Here is a 24,035-nt window from a genome sequence, read left to right as displayed (position 1 = left end):
GCAAACCTCAAAATTGGCAAAAAAAACACATGTTCCCCACATTTCTGTGGCAGAAAGTTCTGTAATCTGAGAGGAGCCACACATTTCCTTCCACCCAGCGTTCCCCCAAGTCTCCCGATAAAAATGATACCTCACTTGTGTGGGTAGGCCTAGCGCCCGCGACAGGAAACGCCCCAAAGCGCAACGTGGACACATCCAAAATTTTGGAAGAAAACAGAGGTGTTTTTTGTGAAGTGCCTACCTGTAGATTTTGGCCTCTAGCTCAGCCGGCACCTAGGGAAACCTACCAAACCTGTAAATTTCTGAAAACTAGAGACCTAGGGGAATCCAAGGAGGGGTGACTTGCGGGGCTCGGACCAGGTTCTGTTACCCAGAATCCTTTGCAAACCTCAAAATTTGGCTAAAAAAGCACATGGTCCTCACATTTCTGTGGCAGAAAGTTCTGGAATCTGAGAGGAGCCACAAATTTCCTTCCACCCAGCGTACCCCTAAGTCTCCCAATAAAAATTATACCTCACTTGTGTGGGTAGGCCTAGCGTCCGCGACAGGAAATGCCCCAAAGCGCAACGTGGACACATCCAAAATTTTGGAAGAAAACAGAGGTGTTTTTTGCGAAGTGCCTACCTGTAGATTTTGGCCTCTAGCTCAGCCGGCACCTAGGGAAACCTACCAAACCTGTGCATTTCTGAAAACTAGAGAACTAGGGGAATCCAAGGAGGGGTGACTTGCGGGGCTCGGACCAGGTTCTGTTACCGAGAATCCTTTGCAAACCTCAAAATTTGGCTAAAAAAACACATGGTCCTCACATTTCTGTGGCAGAAAGTACTGGAATCTGAGAGGAGCCACAAATTTCCTTCCACCCTGCGTTCCCCCAAGTCTCCCGATAAAAATGATACCTCACTTGTGTGGGTAGGCCTAGCGCCCGCAACAGGAAACGCCCCAAAGCGCAACGTGGACACATCCAAAATTTTGGAAGAAAACAGAGGTGTTTTTAGCGAAGTGCCTACCTGTAGATTTTGGCCTCTAGCTCAGCCGGCACCTAGGGAAACCTACCAAACCTGTGAAGTTCTGAAAACTAGAGACCTACGGGAATCCAAGGAGTGGTGACTTGCGGGGCTCGGACCATGTTCTGTTACCCAGAATCCTTTGCAAACCTCAAAATTTGGCTAAAAAAACACATGTTCCTCACATTTCTGTGGCAGAAAGTTCTGGAATCTGAGAGGAGCCACAAATTTCCTTCCACGCAGCGTTCCCCCAAGTCTCCCGATAAAAATGATACCTCACTTGTGTGGGTAGGCCTAGCGCCCGCGACAGGAAACGCCCCAAAGCGCAACGTGGACACATCCACAATTTTGGAAGAAAACAGAGGTGTTTTTTGCGAAGTGCCTACCTGTAGATTTTGGCCTCTAGCTCAGCCGGCACCTAGGGAAACCTACCAAACCTGTGAAGTTCTGAAAACTAGAGACCTACGGGAATCCAAGGAGGGGTGACTTGCGGTGCTCGGACCAGGTTCTGTTACCCAGAATGCTTTGCAAACCTCAAAATTTGGCTAAAAAAACACATGTTCCTCACATTTCTGTGGCAGAAAGTTCTGGAATCTGAGAGGAGCCACAAATTTCCTTCCACCCAGCGTTCCCCCAAGTCTCCCGATAAAAATGATACCTCACTTGTGTGGGTAGGCCTAGCGCCCGCGACAGGAAACGCCCCAAAGCGCAACGTGGACACATCCAAAATTTTGGAAGAAAACAGAGGTGTTTTTTGCGAAGTGCCTACCTGTAGATTTTGGCCTCTAGCTCATCCGGCACCTCGGGAAACCTACCAAACCTGTGAAGTTCTGAAAACTAGAGACCTACGGGAATCCAAGGAGGGGTGACTTGCGGGGCTCGGACCAGGTTCTGTTACCCAGAATCCTTTGCAAACCTCAAAATTTGGCTAAAAAAACACATGGTCCTCACATTTCTGTGGCAGAAAGTTCTGGAATCTGAGAGGAGCCACAAATTTCCTTCCACCCAGCGTTCCCCCAAGTCTCCCGATAAAAATGATACCTCACTTGTGTGGGTAGGCCTAGCGCCCGCGACAGGAAACGCCCCAAAGCGCAACGTGGACACATCCACATTTTTGGAAGAAAACAGAGGTGTTTTTTGCGAAGTGCCTACCTGTAGATTTTGGCCTCTAGCTCAGCCGGCACTAGGGAAACCTACCAAACCTGTGCATTTCTGAAAACTAGAGACCTAGGGAAATCCATGGAGGGGTGACTTGCGGGGCTCGGACCAGGTTCTGTTACCCAGAATCCTTTGCAAACCTCAAAATTTGGCTAAAAAAACACATGGTCCTCACATTTCTGTGGCAGAAAGTTCTGGAATCTGAGAGGAGCCACAAATTTCCTTCCACCCAGCGTTCCCCCAAGTCTCCCGATAAAAATGATACCTCACTTGTGTGGGTAGGCCTAGCGCCCGCGACAGGAAACGCCCCAAAGCGCAACGTGGACACATCCACAATTTTGGAAGAAAACAGAGGTGTTTTTTGCGAAGTGCCTACCTGTAGATTTTGGCCTCTAGCTCAGCCGGCACCTAGGGAAACCTACCAAACCTGTGAAGTTCTGAAAACTAGAGACCTACGGGAATCCAAGGAGGGGTGACTTGCGGTGCTCGGACCAGGTTCTGTTACCCAGAATTCTTTGCAAACCTCAAAATTTGGCTAAAAAAATACATGGTCCTCACATTTCTGTGGCAGAAAGTTCTGGAATCTGAGAGGAGCCACAAATTTCCTTCCACCCAGCGTACCCCTAAGTCTCCCAATAAAAATGATACCTCACTTGTGTGGGTAGGCCTAGCGTCCGCGACAGGAAACGCCCAAAAGCGCAACATGGACACATCCAAAATTTTGGAAGAAAACAGAGGTGTTTTTTGCGAAGTGCCTACCTGTAGATTTTGGCCTCTAGCTCATCCGGCACCTCGGGAAACCTACCAAACCTGTGAAGTTCTGAAAACTAGAGACCTACGGGAATCCAAGGAGGGGTGACTTGCGGGGCTCGGACCAGGTTCTGTTACCCAGAATCCTTTGCAAACCTCAAAATTTGGCTAAAAAAACACATGGTCCTCACATTTCTGTGGCAGAAAGTTCTGGAATCTGAGAGGAGCCACAAATTTCCTTCCACCCAGCGTTCCCCCAAGTCTCCCGATAAAAATGATACCTCACTTGTGTGGGTAGGCCTAGCGCCCGCGACAGGAAACGCCCCAAAGCGCAACGTGGACACATCCACATTTTTGGAAGAAAACAGAGGTGTTTTTTGCGAAGTGCCTACCTGTAGATTTTGGCCTCTAGCTCAGCCGGCACTAGGGAAACCTACCAAACCTGTGCATTTCTGAAAACTAGAGACCTAGGGAAATCCATGGAGGGGTGACTTGCGGGGCTCGGACCAGGTTCTGTTACCCAGAATCCTTTGCAAACCTCAAAATTTGGCTAAAAAAACACATGGTCCTCACATTTCTGTGGCAGAAAGTTCTGGAATCTGAGAGGAGCCACAAATTTCCTTCCACCCAGCGTTCCCCCAAGTCTCCCGATAAAAATGATACCTCACTTGTGTGGGTAGGCCTAGCGCCCGCGACAGGAAACGCCCCAAAGCGCAACGTGGACACATCCACAATTTTGGAAGAAAACAGAGGTGTTTTTTGCGAAGTGCCTACCTGTAGATTTTGGCCTCTAGCTCAGCCGGCACCTAGGGAAACCTACCAAACCTGTGAAGTTCTGAAAACTAGAGACCTACGAGAATCCAAGGAGGGGTGACTTGCGGGGCTCGGACCAGGTTCTGTTACCCAGAATCCTTTGCAAACCTCAAAATTTGGCTAAAAAAATACATGGTCCTCACATTTCTGTGGCAGAAAGTTCTGGAATCTGAGAGGAGCCACAAATTTCCTTCCACCCAGCGTACCCCTAAGTCTCCCAATAAAAATGATACCTCACTTGTGTGGGTAGGCCTAGCGTCCGCGACAGGAAACGCCCAAAAGCGCAACATGGACACATCCAAAATTTTGGAAGAAAACAGAGGTGTTTTTTGCGAAGTGCCTACCTGTAGATTTTGGCCTCTAGCTCAGCCGGCACCTAGGGAAACCTACCAAACCTGTGAAGTTCTGAAAACTAGAGACCTAGGGGAATCCAAGGAGGGGTGACTTGCGGGGCTCGGACCAGGTTCTGTTACCCAGAATCCTTTGCAAACCTCAAAATTTGGCTAAAAAAACACATGTTCCTCACATTTCTGTGGCAGAAAGTTCTGGAATCTGAGAGGAGCCACAAATTTCCTTCTACCCAGCGTTCCCCCAAGTCTTCTGATAAAAATGATACCTCACTTGTGTGGGTAGGCCTAGCGCCCGCGACAGGAAACGCCCCAAAGCGCAACGTGGACACATCCACATTTTTGGAAGAAAACAGAGGTGTTTTTTGCGAAGTGCCTACCTGTAGATTTTGGCCTCTAGCTCAGCCGGCACCTAGGGAAACCTACCAAACCTGTGCATTTCTGAAAACTAGAGACCTAGGGGAATCCAAGGAGGGGTGACTTGCGGGGCTCGGACCAGGTTCTGTTACCCAGAATCCTTTGCAAACCTCAAAATTGGCTAAAAAAACACATGTTCCCCACATTTCTGTGGCAGAAAGTTCTGTAATCTGAGAGGAGCCACAAATTTCCTTCCACCCAGCGTTCCCCCAAGTCTCCCGATAAAAATGCTACCTCACTTGTGTGGGTAGGCCTAGCGCCCGCGACAGGAAACGCCCCAAAGCGCAACGTGGACACATCCAAAATTTTGGAAGAAAACAGAGGTGTTTTTTGCGAAGTGCCTACCTGTAGATTTTGGCCTCTAGCTCAGCCGGCGCCTAGGGAAACCTACCAAACCTGTGCATTTCTGAAAACTAGAGACCTAGGGGAATCCAAGGAGGGGTGACTTGCGGGGCTCGGACCAGGTTCTGTTACCCAGAATCCTTTGCAAACCTCAAAATTTGGCTAAAAAAACACATGGTCCTCACATTTATGTGGCAGAAAGTTCTGGAATCTGAGAGGAGCCACAAATTTCCTTCCACCCAGCGTACCCCTAAGTCTCCCAATAAAAATTATACCTCACTTGTGTGGGTAGGCCTAGCGCCTGCGACAGGAAACGCCCCAAAGCTCAACGTGGTCACATCCAAAATTTTTGGAAGAAAACAGAGGTGTTTTTTGCGAAGTGCCTACCTGTAGATTTTGGCCTCTAGCTCAGCCGGCACTAGAGAAACCTACCAAACCTGTGCATTTCTGAAAACTAGAGACCTAGGGAAATCCATGGAGGGGTGACTTGCGGGGCTCGGACCAGGTTCTGTTACCCAGAATCCTTTGCAAACCTCAAAATTGGCTAAAAAAACACATGTTCCTCACATTTCTGTGGCAGAAAGTTCTGTAATCTGAGAGGAGCCACAAATTTCCTTCCACCCAGCGTTCCCCCAAGTCTCCCGATAAAAATGATACCTCACTTGTGTGGGTAGGCCTAGCGCCCGCGACAGGAAATGCCCCAAAGCGCAACGTGGACACATCCAAAATTTTGGAAGAAAACAGAGGTGTTTTTTGTGCGAAGTGCCTACCTGTAGATTTTGGCCTCTAGCTCAGCCGGCACCTAGGGAAACCTACCAAACCTGTGAAGTTCTGAAAACTAGAGACCTACGAGAATCCAAGGAGGGGTGACTTGCGGGGCTCGGACCAGGTTCTGTTACCCAGAATCCTTTGCAAACCTCAAAATGTGGCTAAAAAAACACATTTTTCTCACATTTCTGTGGCAGAAAGTTCTGGAATCTGAGAGGAGCCACAAATTTCCTTCCACCCAGCGTTCCCCCAAGTCTCCCAATAAAAATGATACCTCACTTGTGTGAGAAGGCCTAGCCCCCTGCAACAGGAAATGCCCCAAAGCGCAACGTGGACACATCCAAAATTTTGGAAGAAAACAGAGGTGTTTTTTGTGCGAAGTGCCTACCTGTAGATTTTGGCCTCTAGCTCAGCCGGCACCTAGGGAAACCTACCAAACCTGTGAAGTTCTGAAAACTAGAGACCTACGAGAATCCAAGGAGGGGTGACTTGCGGGGCTCGGACCAGGTTCTGTTACCCAGAATCCTTTGCAAACCTCAAAATTTGGTTAAAAAAACACATGGTCCTCACATTTCTGTGGCAGAAAGTTCTGGAATCTGAGAGGAGCCACAAATTTCCTTCCACCCAGCGTACCCCTAAGTCTCCCAATAAAAATGATACCTCACTTGTGTGGGTAGGCCTAGCGTCCGCGACAGGAAACGCCCAAAAGCGCAACATGGACACATCCAAAATTTTGGAAGAAAACAGAGGTGTTTTTTGCGAAGTGCCTACCTGTAGATTTTGGCCTCTAGCTCAGCCGGCACCTAGGGAAACCTCCCAAACCTGTGAAGTTCTGAAAACTAGAGACCTAGGGGAATCCAAGGAGGGGTGACTTGCGGGGCTCGGACCAGGTTCTGTTACCCAGAATCCTTTGCAAACCTCAAAATTTGGCTAAAAAAACACATGGTCCTCACATTTTTGTGGCAGAAAGTTCTGGAATCTGAGAGGAGCCACAAATTTCCTTCCACCCAGCGTACCCCTAAGTCTCCCAATAAAAATTATACCTCACTTGTGTGGGTAGGCCTAGCGCCTGCGAGAGGAAACGCCCCAAAGCTCAACGTGGACACATCCAAAATTTTTGGAAGAAAACAGAGGTGTTTTTTGCGAAGTGCCTACCTGTAGATTTTGGCCTCTAGCTCAGCCGGCACCTAGGGAAACCTACCAAACCTGTGCATTTCCGAAAACTAGAGTCCTAGGGGAATCAAAGGAGGGGTGACTTGCGGGGCTCGGACCAGGTTCTGTTACCCAGAATCCTTTGCAAACCTCAAAATTTGGCTAAAAAAACACATGTTCCTCACATTTCTTTGGCAGAAAGTTCTGGAATCTGAGAGGAGCCACAAATTTCCTTCCACCCAGCGTTCCCCCAAGTCTCCCGATAAAAATTATACCTCACTTGTGTGGGTAGGCCTAGCGCCTGCAACAGGAAACGCCCCAAAGCGCAACGTGGACACATCCACATTTTTGGAAGAAAACAGAGGTGTTTTTTGCGAAGTGCCTACCTGTAGATTTTGGCCTCTAGCTCAGCAGGCACCTAGGGAAACCTACCAAACCTGTGCATTTCTAAAAACTAGAGACCTAGGGGAATCAAAGGAGGGGTGACTTGCGGGGCTCGGACCAGGTTCTGTTACCCAGAATCCTTTGCAAACCTCAAAATGTGGCTAAAAAAACACATTTTTCTCACATTTCTGTGGCAGAAAGTTCTGGAATCTGAGAGGAGCCACAAATTTCCTTCCACCCAGCGTTCCCCCAAGTCTCCCAATAAAAATGATACCTCACTTGTGTGAGAAGGCCTAGCCCCCTGCAACAGGAAATGCCCCAAAGCGCAACGTGGACACATCCAAATTTTTGGAAGAAAACAGAGGTGTTTTTTGCGAAGTGCCTACCTGTAGATTTTGTCCTCTAGCTCAGCCGGCACCTAGGGAAACCTACCAAACCTGTGCATTCATGAAAACTAGAGACCTAGGGGAATCCAAGGAGGGGTGACTTGCGGTGCTCGGACCAGGTTCTGTTACCCAGAATTCTTTGCAAACCTCAAAATTTGGCTAAAAAAACACATGTTCCTCACATTTCTGTGGCAGAAAGTTCTGGAATCTGAGAGGAGCCACAAATTTCCTTCCACCCAGCGTTCCCCCAAGTCTCCCGATAAAAATGATACCTCACTTGTGTGGGTAGGCCTAGCGCCCGCGACAGGAAACGCCCAAAAGCGCAACGTGGACACATCCAAAATTTTGGAAGAAAACAGAGGTGTTTTTTGCGAAGTGCCTACCTGTAGATTTTGGCCTCTAGCTCAGCCGGCACCTAGGGAAACCTACCAAACCTGTGAAGTTCTGAAAACTAGAGACCTAGGGGAATCCAAGGAGGGGTGACTTGCGGGGCTCGGACCAGGTTCTGTTACCCAGAATCCTTTGCAAACCTCAAAATTTGGCTAAAAAAACACATGTTCCTCACATTTCTGTGGCAGAAAGTTCTGGAATCTGAGAGGAGCCACAAATTTCCTTCCACCCAGCGTTCCCCCAAGTCTCCCGATAAAAATGATACCTCACTTGTGTGGGTAGGCTTAGCGCCCGCGACAGGAAACGCCCCAAAGCGCAACGTGGACACATCCACATTTTTGGAAGAAAACAGAGGTGTTTTTTGCGAAGTGCCTACCTGTAGATTTTGGCCTCTAGCTCAGCCGGCACCTAGGGAAACCTACCAAACCTGTGCATTTCTGAAAACTAGAGACCTAGGGGAATCCAAGGAGGGGTGACTTGCAGGGCTCGGACCAGGTTCTGTTACCCAGAATCCTTTGCAAACCTCAAAATTTGGCTAAAAAAACACATGTTCCTCACATTTCTGTGGCAGAAAGTTCTGGAATCTGAGAGGAGCCACAAATTTCCTTCCACCCAGCGTTCCCCCAAGTCTCCCGATAAAAATGATACCTCACTTGTGTGGGTAGGCTTAGCGCCCGCGACAGGAAACGCCCCAAAGCGCAACGTGGACACATCCACATTTTTGGAAGAAAACAGAGGTGTTTTTTGCGAAGTGCCTACCTGTAGATTTTGGCCTCTAGCTCAGCCGGCACCTAGGGAAACCTACCAAACCTGTGCCTTTCTGAAAACTAGAGACCTAGGGGAATCCAAGGAGGGGTGACTTGCAGGGCTCGGACCAGGTTCTGTTACCCAGAATCCTTTGCAAACCTCAAAATTTGGCTAAAAAAACACATGTTCCTCACATTTCTGTGGCAGAAAGTTCTGGAATCTGAGAGGAGCCACAAATTTCCTTCCACCCAGCGTTCCCCCAAGTCTTCTGATAAAAATGATACCTCACTTGTGTGGGTAGGCCTAGCGCCCGCGACAGGAAACGCCCCAAAGCGCAACGTGGACACATCCACATTTTTGGAAGAAAACAGAGGTGTTTTTTGCGAAGTGCCTACCTGTAGATTTTGGCCTCTAGCTCAGCCGGCACCTAGGGAAACCTACCAAACCTGTGCATTTCTGAAAACTAGAGACCTAGGGGAATCCAAGGGGGGTGACTTGCGGGGCTCGGACCAGGTTCTGTTACCCAGAATCCTTTGCAAACCTCAAAATTGGCAAAAAAAACACATGTTCCCCACATTTCTGTGGCAGAAAGTTCTGTAATCTGAGAGGAGCCACACATTTCCATCCACCCAGCGTTCCCCCAAGTCTCCCGATAAAAATGATACCTCACTTGTGTGGGTAGGCCTAGCGCCCGCGACAGGAAACGCCCCAAAGCGCAACGTGGACACATCCAAAATTTTGGAAGAAAACAGAGGTGTTTTTTGCGAAGTGCCTACCTGTAGATTTTGGCCTCTAGCTCAGCCGGCACCTAGGGAAACCTACCAAACCTGTACATTTCTGAAAACTAGAGACCTAGGGGAATCCAAGGAGGGGTGACTTGCGGGGCTCGGACCAGGTTCTGTTACCCAGAATCCTTTGCAAACCTCAAAATTTGGCTAAAAAAGCACATGGTCCTCACATTTCTGTGGCAGAAAGTTCTGGAATCTGAGAGGAGCCACAAATTTCCTTCCACCCAGCGTACCCCTAAGTCTCCCAATAAAAATTATACCTCACTTGTGTGGGTAGGCCTAGCGTCCGCGACAGGAAATGCCCCAAAGCGCAACGTGGACACATCCAAAATTTTGGAAGAAAACAGAGGTGTTTTTTGCGAAGTGCCTACCTGTAGATTTTGGCCTCTAGCTCAGCCGGCACCTAGGGAAACCTACCAAACCTGTGCATTTCTGAAAACTAGAGAACTAGGGGAATCCAAGGAGGGGTGACTTGCGGGGCTCGGACCAGGTTCTGTTACCGAGAATCCTTTGCAAACCTCAAAATTTGGCTAAAAAAACACATGGTCCTCACATTTCTGTGGCAGAAAGTACTGGAATCTGAGAGGAGCCACAAATTTCCTTCTACCCTGCGTTCCCCCAAGTCTCCCGATAAAAATGATACCTCACTTGTGTGGGTAGGCCTAGCGCCCGCAACAGGAAACGCCCCAAAGCGCAACGTGGACACATCCAAAATTTTGGAAGAAAACAGAGGTGTTTTTAGCGAAGTGCCTACCTGTAGATTTTGGCCTCTAGCTCAGCCGGCACCTAGGGAAACCTACCAAACCTGTGAAGTTCTGAAAACTAGAGACCTACGGGAATCCAAGGAGTGGTGACTTGCGGGGCTCGGACCATGTTCTGTTACCCAGAATCCTTTGCAAACCTCAAAATTTGGCTAAAAAAACACATGGTCCTCACATTTCTGTGGCAGAAAGTACTGGAATCTGAGAGGAGCCACAAATTTCCTTCTACCCTGCGTTCCCCCAAGTCTCCCGATAAAAATGATACCTCACTTGTGTGGGTAGGCCTAGCGCCCGCAACAGGAAACGCCCCAAAGCGCAACGTGGACACATCCAAAATTTTGGAAGAAAACAGAGGTGTTTTTAGCGAAGTGCCTACCTGTAGATTTTGGCCTCTAGCTCAGCCGGCACCTAGGGAAACCTACCAAACCTGTGAAGTTCTGAAAACTAGAGACCTACGGGAATCCAAGGAGTGGTGACTTGCGGGGCTCGGACCATGTTCTCTTACCCAGAATCCTTTGCAAACCTCAAAATTTGGCTAAAAAAACACATGTTCCTCACATTTCTGTGGCAGAAAGTTCTGGAATCTGAGAGGAGCCACAAATTTCCTTCCACGCAGCGTTCCCCCAAGTCTCCCGATAAAAATGATACCTCACTTGTGTGGGTAGGCCTAGCGCCCGCGACAGGAAACGCCCCAAAGCGCTACGTGGACACATCCACAATTTTGGAAGAAAACAGAGGTGTTTTTTGCGAAGTGCCTACCTGTAGATTTTGGCCTCTAGCTCAGCCGGCACCTAGGGAAACCTACCAAACCTTTGAAGTTCTGAAAACTAGAGACCTACGGGAATCCAAGGAGGGGTGACTTGCGGTGCTCGGACCAGGTTCTGTTACCCAGAATTCTTTGCAAACCTCAAAATTTGGCTAAAAAAACACATGTTCCTCACATTTCTGTGGCAGAAAGTTCTGGAATCTGAGAGGAGCCACAAATTTCCTTCCACCCAGCGTTCCCCCAAGTCTCCCGATAAAAATGATACCTCACTTGTGTGGGTAGGCCTAGCGCCCGCGACAGGAAACGCCCCAAAGCGCAACGTGGACACATCCAAAATTTTGGAAGAAAACAGAGGTGTTTTTTGCGAAGTGCCTACCTGTAGATTTTGGCCTCTAGCTCATCCGGCACCTCGGGAAACCTACCAAACCTGTGAAGTTCTGAAAACTAGAGACCTACGGGAATCCAAGGAGGGGTGACTTGCGGGGCTCGGACCAGGTTCTGTTACCCAGAATCCTTTGCAAACCTCAAAATTTGGCTAAAAAAACACATGGTCCTCACATTTCTGTGGCAGAAAGTTCTGGAATCTGAGAGGAGCCACAAATTTCCTTCCACCCAGCGTTCCCCCAAGTCTCCCGATAAAAATGATACCTCACTTGTGTGGGTAGGCCTAGCGCCCGCGACAGGAAACGCCCCAAAGCGCAACGTGGACACATCCACATTTTTGGAAGAAAACAGAGGTGTTTTTTGCGAAGTGCCTACCTGTAGATTTTGGCCTCTAGCTCAGCCGGCACTAGGGAAACCTACCAAACCTGTGCATTTCTGAAAACTAGAGACCTAGGGAAATCCATGGAGGGGTGACTTGCGGGGCTCGGACCAGGTTCTGTTACCCAGAATCCTTTGCAAACCTCAACATTTGGCTAAAAAAACACATGGTCCTCACATTTCTGTGGCAGAAAGTTCTGGAATCTGAGAGGAGCCACATATTTCCTTCCACCCAGCGTTCCCCCAAGTCTCCCGATAAAAATGATACCTCACTTGTGTGGGTAGGCCTAGCGCCCGCGACAGGAAACGCCCCAAAGCGCAACGTGGACACATCCACAATTTTGGAAGAAAACAGAGGTGTTTTTTGCGAAGTGCCTACCTGTAGATTTTGGCCTCTAGCTCAGCCGGCACCTAGGGAAACCTACCAAACCTGTGAAGTTCTGAAAACTAGAGACCTACGGGAATCCAAGGAGGGGTGACTTGCGGTGCTCGGACCAGGTTCTGTTACCCAGAATTCTTTGCAAACCTCAAAATTTGGCTAAAAAAACACATGTTCCTCACATTTCTGTGGCAGAAAGTTCTGGAATCTGAGAGGAGCCACAAATTTCCTTCCACCCAGCGTTCCCCCAAGTCTCCCGATAAAAATGATACCTCACTTGTGTGGGTAGGCCTAGCTCCCGCGACAGGAAACGCCCCAAAGCGCAACGTGGACACATCCAAAATTTTGGAAGAAAACAGAGGTGTTTTTTGCGAAGTGCCTACCTGTAGATTTTGGCCTCTAGCTCATCCGGCACCTCGGGAAACCTACCAAACCTGTGAAGTTCTGAAAACTAGAGACCTACGGGAATCCAAGGAGGGGTGACTTGCGGGGCTCGGACCAGGCTCTGTTACCCAGAATCCTTTGCAAACCTCAAAATTTGGCTAAAAAAACACATGGTCCTCACATTTCTGTGGCAGAAAGTTCTGGAATCTGAGAGGAGCCACAAATTTCCTTCCACCCAGCGTTCCCCCAAGTCTCCCGATAAAAATGATACCTCACTTGTGTGGGTAGGCCTAGCGCCCGCGACAGGAAACGCCCCAAAGCGCAACGTGGACACATCCACATTTTTGGAAGAAAACAGAGGTGTTTTTTGCGAAGTGCCTACCTGTAGATTTTGGCCTCTAGCTCAGCCGGCACTAGGGAAACCTACCAAACCTGTGCATTTCTGAAAACTAGAGACCTAGGGAAATCCATGGAGGGGTGACTTGCGGGGCTCGGACCAGGTTCTGTTACCCAGAATCCTTTGCAAACCTCAAAATTGGCTAAAAAAACACATGTTCCTCACATTTCTGTGGCAGAAAGTTCTGTAATCTGAGAGGAGCCACAAATTTCCTTCCACCCAGCGTTCCCCCAAGTCTTCTGATAAAAATGATACCTCACTTGTGTGGGTAGGCCTAGCGCCCGCGACAGGAAACGCCCCAAAGCGCAACGTGGACACATCCACATTTTTGGAAGAAAACAGAGGTGTTTTTTGCGAAGTGCCTACCTGTAGATTTTGGCCTTTAGCTCAGCCGGCACCTAGGGAAACCTACCAAACCTGTGCATTTCTGAAAACTAGAGACCTAGGGGAATCCAAGGAGGGGTGACTTGCAGGGCTCGGACCAGGTTCTGTTACCCAGAATCCTTTGCAAACCTCAAAATTTGGCTAAAAAAACACATGTTCCTCACATTTCTGTGGCAGAAAGTTCTGGAATCTGAGAGGAGCCACAAATTTCCTTCCACCCAGCGTTCCCCCAAGTCTCCCGATAAAAATGATACCTCACTTGTGTGGGTAGGCTTAGCGCCCGCGACAGGAAACGCCCCAAAGCGCAACGTGGACACATCCACATTTTTGGAAGAAAACAGAGGTGTTTTTTGCGAAGTGCCTACCTGTAGATTTTGGCCTCTAACTCAGCCGGCACCTAGGGAAACCTACCAAACCTGTGCATTTCTGAAAACTAGAGACCTAGGGGAATCCAAGGAGGGGTGACTTGCAGGGCTCGGACCAGGTTCTGTTACCCAGAATCCTTTGCAAACCTCAAAATTTGGCTAAAAAAACACATGTTCCTCACATTTCTGTGGCAGAAAGTTCTGGAATCTGAGAGGAGCCACAAATTTCCTTCCACCCAGCGTTCCCCCAAGTCTTCTGATAAAAATGATACCTCACTTGTGTGGGTAGGCCTAGCGCCCGCGACAGGAAACGCCCCAAAGCGCAACGTGGACACATCCACATTTTTGGAAGAAAACAGAGGTGTTTTTTGCGAAGTGCCTACCTGTAGATTTTGGCCTCTAGCTCAGCCGGCACCTAGGGAAACCTACCAAACCTGTGCATTTCTGAAAACTAGAGACCTAGGGGAATCCAAGGGGGGTGACTTGCGGGGCTCGGACCAGGTTCTGTTACCCAGAATCCTTTGCAAACCTCAAAATTTGGCTAAAAAAACACATGTTCCCCACATTTCTGTGGCAGAAAGTTCTGTAATCTGAGAGGAGCCACACATTTCCTTCCACCCAGCGTTCCCCCAAGTCTCCCGATAAAAATGATACCTCACTTGTGTGGGTAGGCCTAGCGCCCGCGACAGGAAACGCCCCAAAGCGCAACGTGGACACATCCAAAATTTTGGAAGAAAACAGAGGTGTTTTTTGCGAAGTGCCTATCTGTAGATTTTGGCCTCTAGCTCAGCCGGCACCTAGGGAAACCTACCAAACCTGTAAATTTCTGAAAACTAGAGACCTAGGGGAATCCAAGGAGGGGTGACTTGCGGGGCTCGGACCAGGTTCTGTTACCCAGAATCCTTTGCAAACCTCAAAATTTGGCTAAAAAAGCACATGGTCCTCACATTTCTGTGGCAGAAAGTTCTGGAATCTGAGAGGAGCCACAAATTTCCTTCCACCCAGCGTACCCCTAAGTCTCCCAATAAAAATTATACCTCACTTGTGTGGGTAGGCCTAGCGTCCGCGACAGGAAATGCCCCAAAGCGCAACGTGGACACATCCAAAATTTTGGAAGAAAACAGAGGTGTTTTTTGCGAAGTGCCTACCTGTAGATTTTGGCCTCTAGCTCAGCCGGCACCTAGGGAAACCTACCAAACCTGTGCATTTCTGAAAACTAGAGAACTAGGGGAATCCAAGGAGGGGTGACTTGCGGGGCTCGGACCAGGTTCTGTTACCGAGAATCCTTTGCAAACCTCAAAATTTGGCTAAAAAAACACATGGTCCTCACATTTCTGTGGCAGAAAGTACTGGAATCTGAGAGGAGCCACAAATTTCCTTCCACCCTGCGTTCCCCCAAGTCTCCCGATAAAAATGATACCTCACTTGTGTGGGTAGGCCTAGCGCCCGCAACAGGAAACGCCCCAAAGCGCAACGTGGACACATCCAAAATTTTGGAAGAAAACAGAGGTGTTTTTAGCGAAGTGCCTACCTGTAGATTTTGGCCTCTAGCTCAGCCGGCACCTAGGGAAACCTACCAAACCTGTGAAGTTCTGAAAACTAGAGACCTACGGGAATCCAAGGAGTGGTGACTTGCGGGGCTCGGACCATGTTCTGTTACCCAGAATCCTTTGCAAACCTCAAAATTTGGCTAAAAAAACACATGTTCCTCACATTTCTGTGGCAGAAAGTTCTGGAATCTGAGAGGAGCCACAAATTTCCTTCCACGCAGCGATCCCCCAAGTCTCCCGATAAAAATGATACCTCACTTGTGTGGGTAGGCCTAGCGCCCGCGACAGGAAACGCCCCAAAGCGCAACGTGGACACATCCACAATTTTGGAAGAAAACAGAGGTGTTTTTTGCGAAGTGCCTACCTGTAGATTTTGGCCTCTAGCTCAGCCGGCACCTAGGGAAACCTACCAAACCTGTGAAGTTCTGAAAACTAGAGACCTACGGGAATCCAAGGAGGGGTGACTTGCGGTGCTCGGACCAGGTTCTGTTACCCAGAATTCTTTGCAAACCTCAAAATTTGGCTAAAAAAACACATGTTCCTCACATTTCTGTGGCAGAAAGTTCTGGAATCTGAGAGGAGCCACAAATTTCCTTCCACCCAGCGTTCCCCCAAGTCTCCCGATAAAAATGATACCTCACTTGTGTGGGTAGGCCTAGCGCCCGCGACAGGAAACGCCCCAAAGCGCAACGTGGACACATCCAAAATTTTGGAAGAAAACAGAGGTGTTTTTTGCGAAGTGCCTACCTGTAGATTTTGGCCTCTAGCTCATCCGGCACCTCGGGAAACCTACCAAACCTGTGAAGTTCTGAAAACTAGAGACCTACGGGAATCCAAGGAGGGGTGACTTGCGGGGCTCGGACCAGGTTCTGTTACCCAGAATCCTTTGCAAACCTCAAAATTTGGCTAAAAAAACACATGGTCCTCACATTTCTGTGGCAGAAAGTTCTGGAATCTGAGAGGAGCCACAAATTTCCTTCCACCCAGCGTTCCCCCAAGTCTCCCGATAAAAATGATACCTCACTTGTGTGGGTAGGCCTAGCGCCCGCGACAGGAAACGCCCCAAAGCGCAACGTGGACACATCCACATTTTTGGAAGAAAACAGAGGTGTTTTTTGCGAAGTGCCTACCTGTAGATTTTGGCCTCTAGCTCAGCCGGCACTAGGGAAACCTACCAAACCTGTGCATTTCTGAAAACTAGAGACCTAGGGAAATCCATGGAGGGGTGACTTGCGGGGCTCGGACCAGGTTCTGTTACCCAGAATCCTTTGCAAACCTCAAAATTTGGCTAAAAAAACACATGGTCCTCACATTTCTGTGGCAGAAAGTTCTGGAATCTGAGAGGAGCCACAAATTTCCTTCCACCCAGCGTTCCCCCAAGTCTCCCGATAAAAATGATACCTCACTTGTGTGGGTAGGCCTAGCGCCCGCGACAGGAAACGCCCCAAAGCGCAACCTGGACACATCCACAATTTTGGAAGAAAACAGAGGTGTTTTTTGCGAAGTGCCTACCTGTAGATTTTGGCCTCTAGCTCAGCCGGCACCTAGGGAAACCTACCAAACCTGTGAAGTTCTGAAAACTAGAGACCTACGGGAATCCAAGGAGGGGTGACTTGCGGTGCTCGGACCAGGTTCTGTTACCCAGAATTCTTTGCAAACCTCAAAATTTGGCTAAAAAAACACATGTTCCTCACATTTCTGTGGCAGAAAGTTCTGGAATCTGAGAGGAGCCACAAATTTCCTTCCACCCAGCGTTCCCCCAAGTCTCCCGATAAAAATGATACCTCACTTGTGTGGGTAGGCCTAGCTCCCGCGACAGGAAACGCCCCAAAGCGCAACGTGGACACATCCAAAATTTTGGAAGAAAACAGAGGTGTTTTTTGCGAAGTGCCTACCTGTAGATTTTGGCCTCTAGCTCATCCGGCACCTCGGGAAACCTACCAAACCTGTGAAGTTCTGAAAACTAGAGACCTACGGGAATCCAAGGAGGGGTGACTTGCTGTGCTCGGACCAGGCTCTGTTACCCAGAATCCTTTGCAAACCTCAAAATTTGGCTAAAAAAACACATGGTCCTCACATTTCTGTGGCAGAAAGTTCTGGAATCTGAGAGGAGCCACAAATTTCCTTCCACCCAGCGTTCCCCCAAGTCTCCCGATAAAAATGATACCTCACTTGTGTGGGTAGGCCTAGCGCCCGCGACAGGAAACGCCCCAAAGCGCAACGTGGACACATCCACATTTTTGGAAGAAAACAGAGGTGTTTTTTGCGAAGTGCCTACCTGTAGATTTTGGCCTCTAGCTCAGCCGGCACTAGGGAAACCTACCAAACCTGTGCATTTCTGAAAACTAGAGACCTAGGGAAATCCATGGAGGGGTGACTTGCGGGGCTCGGACCAGGTTCTGTTACCCAGAATCCTTTGCAAACCTCAAAATTGGCTAAAAAAACACATGTTCCTCACATTTCTGTGGCAGAAAGTTCTGTAATCTGAGAGGAGCCACAAATTTCCTTCCACCCAGCGTTCCCCCAAGTCTTCTGATAAAAATGATACCTCACTTGTGTGGGTAGGCCTAGCGCCCGCGACAGGAAACGCCCCAAAGCGCAACGTGGACACATCCACATTTTTGGAAGAAAACAGAGGTGTTTTTTGTGCGAAGTGCCTACCTGTAGATTTTGGCCTCTAGCTCAGCCGGCACCTAGGGAAACCTACCAAACCTGTGAAGTTCTGAAAACTAGAGACCTACGAGAATCCAAGGAGGGGTGACTTGCGGGGCTCGGACCAGGTTCTGTTACCCAGAATCCTTTGCAAACCTCAAAATTTGGCTAAAAAAATACATGGTCCTCACATTTCTGTGGCAGAAAGTTCTGGAATCTGAGAGGAGCCACAAATTTCCTTCCACCCAGCGTACCCCTAAGTCTCCCAATAAAAATGATACCTCACTTGTGTGGGTAGGCCTAGCGTCCGCGACAGGAAACGCCCAAAAGCGCAACATGGACACATCCAAAATTTTGGAAGAAAACAGAGGTGTTTTTTGCGAAGTGCCTACCTGTAGATTTTGGCCTCTAGCTCAGCCGGCACCTAGGGAAACCTACCAAACCTGTTAATTTCTGAAAACTAGAGACCTAGGGGAATCCAAGGAGGGGTGACTTGCGGGGCTCGGACCAGGTTCTGTTACCCAGAATCCTTTGCAAACCTCAAAATTTGGCTAAAAAAGCACATGGTCCTCACATTTCTGTGGCAGAAAGTTCTGGAATCTGAGAGGAGCCACAAATTTCCTTCCACCCAGCGTACCCCTAAGTCTCCCAATAAAAATTATACCTCACTTGTGTGGGTAGGCCTAGCGTCCGCGACAGGAAATGCCCCAAAGCGCAACGTGGACACATCCAAAATTTTGGAAGAAAACAGAGGTGTTTTTTGCGAAGTGCCTACCTGTAGATTTTGGCCTCTAGCTCAGCCGGCACCTAGGGAAACCTACCAAACCTGTGCATTTCTGAAAACTAGAGAACTAGGGGAATCCAAGGAGGGGTGACTTGCGGGGCTCGGACCAGGTTCTGTTACCGAGAATCCTTTGCAAACCTCAAAATTTGGCTAAAAAAACACATGGTCCTCACATTTCTGTGGCAGAAAGTACTGGAATCTGAGAGGAGCCACAAATTTCCTTCCACCCTGCGTTCCCCCAAGTCTCCCGATAAAAATGATACCTCACTTGTGTGGGTAGGCCTAGCGCCCGCAACAGGAAACGCCCCAAAGCGCAACGTGGACACATCCAAAATTTTGGAAGAAAACAGAGGTGTTTTTAGCGAAGTGCCTACCTGTAGATTTTGGCCTCTAGCTCAGCCGGCACCTAGGGAAACCTACCAAACCTGTGAAGTTCTGAAAACTAGAGACCTAGGGGAATCCAAGGAGGGGTGACTTGCGGGGCTCGGACCAGGTTCTGTTACCCAGAATCCTTTGCAAACCTCAAAATTTGGCTAAAAAAACACATGGTCCTCACATTTATGTGGCAGAAAGTTCTGGAATCTGAGAGGAGCCACAAATTTCCTTCCACCCAGCGTACCCCTAAGTCTCCCAATAAAAATTATACCTCACTTGTGTGGGTAGGCCTAGCGCCTGCGACAGGAAACGCCCCAAAGCTCAACGTGGACACATCCAAAATTTTTGGAAGAAAACAGAGGTGTTTTTTGCGAAGTGCCTACCTGTAGATTTTGGCCTCTAGCTCAGCCGGCACTAGAGAAACCTACCAAACCTGTGCATTTCTGAAAACTAGAGACCTAGGGAAATCCATGGAGGGGTGACTTGCGGGGCTCGGACCAGGTTCTGTTACCCAGAATCCTTTGCAAACCTCAAAATTGGCTAAAAAAACACATGTTCCTCACATTTCTGTGGCAGAAAGTTCTGTAATCTGAGAGGAGCCACAAATTTCCTTCCACCCAGCGTTCCCCCAAGTCTCCCGATAAAAATGATACCTCACTTGTGTGGGTAGGCCTAGCGCCCGCGACAGGAAATGCCCCAAAGCGCAACGTGGACACATCCAAAATTTTGGAAGAAAACAGAGGTGTTTTTTGTGCGAAGTGCCTACCTGTAGATTTTGGCCTCTAGCTCAGCCGGCACCTAGGGAAACCTACCAAACCTGTGAAGTTCTGAAAACTAGAGACCTACGAGAATCCAAGGAGGGGTGACTTGCGGGGCTCGGACCAGGTTCTGTTACCCAGAATCCTTTGCAAACCTCAAAATTTGGTTAAAAAAACACATGGTCCTCACATTTCTGTGGCAGAAAGTTCTGGAATCTGAGAGGAGCCACAAATTTCCTTCCACCCAGCGTACCCCTAAGTCTCCCAATAAAAATGATACCTCACTTGTGTGGGTAGGCCTAGCGTCCGCGACAGGAAACGCCCAAAAGCGCAACATGGACACATCCAAAATTTTGGAAGAAAACAGAGGTGTTTTTTGCGAAGTGCCTACCTGTAGATTTTGGCCTCTAGCTCAGCCGGCACCTAGGGAAACCTACCAAACCTGTGAAGTTCTGAAAACTAGAGACCTAGGGGAATCCAAGGAGGGGTGACTTGCGGGGCTCGGACCAGGTTCTGTTACCCAGAATCCTTTGCAAACCTCAAAATTTGGCTAAAAAAACACATGGTCCTCACATTTTTGTGGCAGAAAGTTCTGGAATCTGAGAGGAGCCACAAATTTCCTTCCACCCAGCGTACCCCTAAGTCTCCCAATAAAAATTATACCTCACTTGTGTGGGTAGGCCTAGCGCCTGCGAGAGGAAACGCCCCAAAGCTCAACGTGGACACATCCAAAATTTTTGGAAGAAAACAGAGGTGTTTTTTGCGAAGTGCCTACCTGTAGATTTTGGCCTCTAGCTCAGCCGGCACCTAGGGAAACCTACCAAACCTGTGCATTTCCGAAAACTAGAGTCCTAGGGGAATCAAAGGAGGGGTGACTTGCGGGGCTCGGACCAGGTTCTGTTACCCAGAATCCTTTGCAAACCTCAAAATTTGGCTAAAAAAACACATGTTCCTCACATTTCTTTGGCAGAAAGTTCTGGAATCTGAGAGGAGCCACAAATTTCCTTCCACCCAGCGTTCCCCCAAGTCTCCCGATAAAAATTATACCTCACTTGTGTGGGTAGGCCTAGCGCCTGCAACAGGAAACGCCCCAAAGCGCAACGTGGACACATCCACATTTTTGGAAGAAAACAGAGGTGTTTTTTGCGAAGTGCCTACCTGTAGATTTTGGCCTCTAGCTCAGCAGGCACCTAGGGAAACCTACCAAACCTGTGCATTTCTAAAAACTAGAGACCTAGGGGAATCAAAGGAGGGGTGACTTGCGGGGCTCGGACCAGGTTCTGTTACCCAGAATCCTTTGCAAACCTCAAAATGTGGCTAAAAAAACAAATTTTTCTCACATTTCTGTGGCAGAAAGTTCTGGAATCTGAGAGGAGCCACAAATTTCCTTCCACCCAGCGTTCCCCCAAGTCTCCCAATAAAAATGATACCTCACTTGTGTGAGAAGGCCTAGCCCCCTGCAACAGGAAATGCCCCAAAGCGCAACGTGGACACATCCAAATTTTTGGAAGAAAACAGAGGTGTTTTTTGCGAAGTGCCAACCTGTAGATTTTGTCCTCTAGCTCAGCCGGCACCTAGGGAAACCTACCAAACCTGTGCATTCATGAAAACTAGAGACCTAGGGGAATCCAAGGAGGGGTGACTTGCGGTGCTCGGACCAGGTTCTGTTACCCAGAATTCTTTGCAAACCTCAAAATTTGGCTAAAAAAACACATGTTCCTCACATTTCTGTGGCAGAAAGTTCTGGAGTCTGAGAGGAGCCACAAATTTCCTTCCACCCAGCGTTCCCCCAAGTCTCCCGATAAAAATGATACCTCACTTGTGTGGGTAGGCCTAGCGCCCGCGACAGGAAACGCCCAAAAGCGCAAGGTGGACACATCCAAAATTTTGGAAGAAAACAGAGGTGTTTTTTGCGAAGTGCCTACCTGTAGATTTTGGCCTCTAGCTCAGCCGGCACCTAGGGAAACCTACCAAACCTGTGAAGTTCTGAAAACTAGAGACCTAGGGGAATCCAAGGAGGGGTGACTTGCGGGGCTCGGACCAGGTTCTGTTACCCAGAATCCTTTGCAAACCTCAAAATTTGGCTAAAAAAACACATGTTCCTCACATTTCTGTGGCAGAAAGTTCTGGAATCTGAGAGGAGCCACAAATTTCCTTCCACCCAGCGTTCCCCCAAGTCTTCTGATAAAAATGATACCTCACTTGTGTGGGTAGGCCTAGCGCCCGCGACAGGAAACGCCCCAAAGCGCAACGTGGACACATCCACATTTTTGGAAGAAAACAGAGGTGTTTTTTTGCGAAGTGCCTACCTGTAGATTTTGGCCTCTAGCTCAGCCGGCACCTAGGGAAACCTACCAAACCTGTGCATTTCTGAAAACTAGAGACCTAGGGGAATCCAAGGAGGGGTGACTTGCGGGGCTCGGACCAGGTTCTGTTACCCAGAATCCTTTGCAAACCTCAAAATTGGCTAAAAAAACACATGTTCCCCACATTTCTGTGGCAGAAAGTTCTGTAATCTGAGAGGAGCCACAAATTTCCTTCCACCCTGCGTTCCCCCAAGTCTCCCGATAAAAATGATACCTCACTTGTGTGGGTAGGCCTAGCGCCCGCAACAGGAAACGCCCCAAAGAACAACGTGGACACATCCAAAATTTTGGAAGAAAACAGAGGTGTTTTTAGCGAAGTGCCTACCTGTAGATTTTGGCCTCTAGCTCAGCCGGCACCTAGGGAAACCTTCCAAACCTGTGAAGTTCTGAAAACTAGAGACCTACGGGAATCCAAGGAGTGGTGACTTGCGGGGCTCGGACCATGTTCTGTTACCCAGAATCCTTTGCAAACCTCAAAATTTGGCTAAAAAAACACATGTTCCTCACATTTCTGTGGCAGAAAGTTCTGGAATCTGAGAGGAGCCACAAATTTCCTTCCACCCAGCGTTCCCCCAAGACTCCCGATAAAAATGATACCTCACTTGTGTGGGTAGGCCTAGCGCCCGCGACAGGAAACGCCCCAAAGCGCAACGTGGACACATCCACAATTTTGGAAGAAAACAGAGGTGTTTTTTGCGAAGTGCCTACCTGTAGATTTTGGCCTCTAGCTCATCCGGCACCTCGGGAAACCTACCAAACCTGTGAAGTTCTGAAAACTAGAGACCTACGGGAATCCAAGGAGGGGTGACTTGCGGGGCTCGGACCAGGTTCTGTTACCCAGAATCCTTTGCAAACCTCAAAATTTGGCTAAAAAAACACATGGTCCTCACATTTCTGTGGCAGAAAGTTCTGGAATCTGAGAGGAGCCACAAATTTCCTTCCACCCAGCGTTCCCCCAAGTCTCCCGATAAAAATGATACCTCACTTGTTTGGGTAGGCCTAGCACCCGCGACAGGAAACGCCCCAAAGCGCAACGTGGACACATCCACATTTTTGGAAGAAAACAGAGGTGTTTTTTGCGAAGTGCCTACCTGTAGATTTTGGCCTCTAGCTCAGCCGGCACTAGGGAAACCTACCAAACCTGTGCATTTCTGAAAACTAGAGACCTAGGGAAATCCATGGAGGGGTGACTTGCGGGGCTCGGACCAGGTTCTGTTACCCAGAATCCTTTGCAAACCTCAAAATTGGCTAAAAAAACACATGTTCCTCATATTTCTGTGGCAGAAAGTTCTGTAATCTGAGAGGAGCCACAAATTTCCTTCCACCCAGCGTTCCCCCAAGTCTCCCGATAAAAATGATACCTCACTTGTGTGGGTAGGCCTAGCGCCCGCGACAGGAAACACCCCAAAGCGCAACGTGGACACATCCAAAATTTTGGAAGAAAACAGAGGTGTTTTTTGTGCGAAGTGCCTACCTGTAGATTTTGGCCTCTAGCTCAGCCGGCACCTAGGGAAACCTACCAAACCTGTGAAGTTCTGAAAACTAGAGACCTACGAGAATCCAAGGAGGGGTGACTTGCGGGGCTCGGACCAGGTTCTGTTACCCAGAATCCTTTGCAAACCTCAAAATTTGGCTAAAAAAACACATGGTCCTCACATTTCTGTGGCAGAAAGTTCTGGAATCTGAGAGGAGCCACAAATTTCCTTCCACCCAGCGTACCCCTAAGTCTCCCAATAAAAATGATACCTCACTTGTGTGGGTAGGCCTAGCGTCCGCGACAGGAAACGCCCAAAAGCGCAACATGGACACATCCAAAATTTTGGAAGAAAACCGAGGTGTTTTTTGCGAAGTGCCTACCTGTAGATTTTGGCCTCTAGCTCAGCCGGCACCTAGGGAAACCTACCAA

Source organism: Pleurodeles waltl, chromosome 8, assembly GCF_031143425.1.
Source record: "Pleurodeles waltl isolate 20211129_DDA chromosome 8, aPleWal1.hap1.20221129, whole genome shotgun sequence".
NCBI classification, from domain to species: Eukaryota; Metazoa; Chordata; class Amphibia; order Caudata; family Salamandridae; genus Pleurodeles; species Pleurodeles waltl.
Note: the sequence above shows the minus strand (reverse complement) of the source record.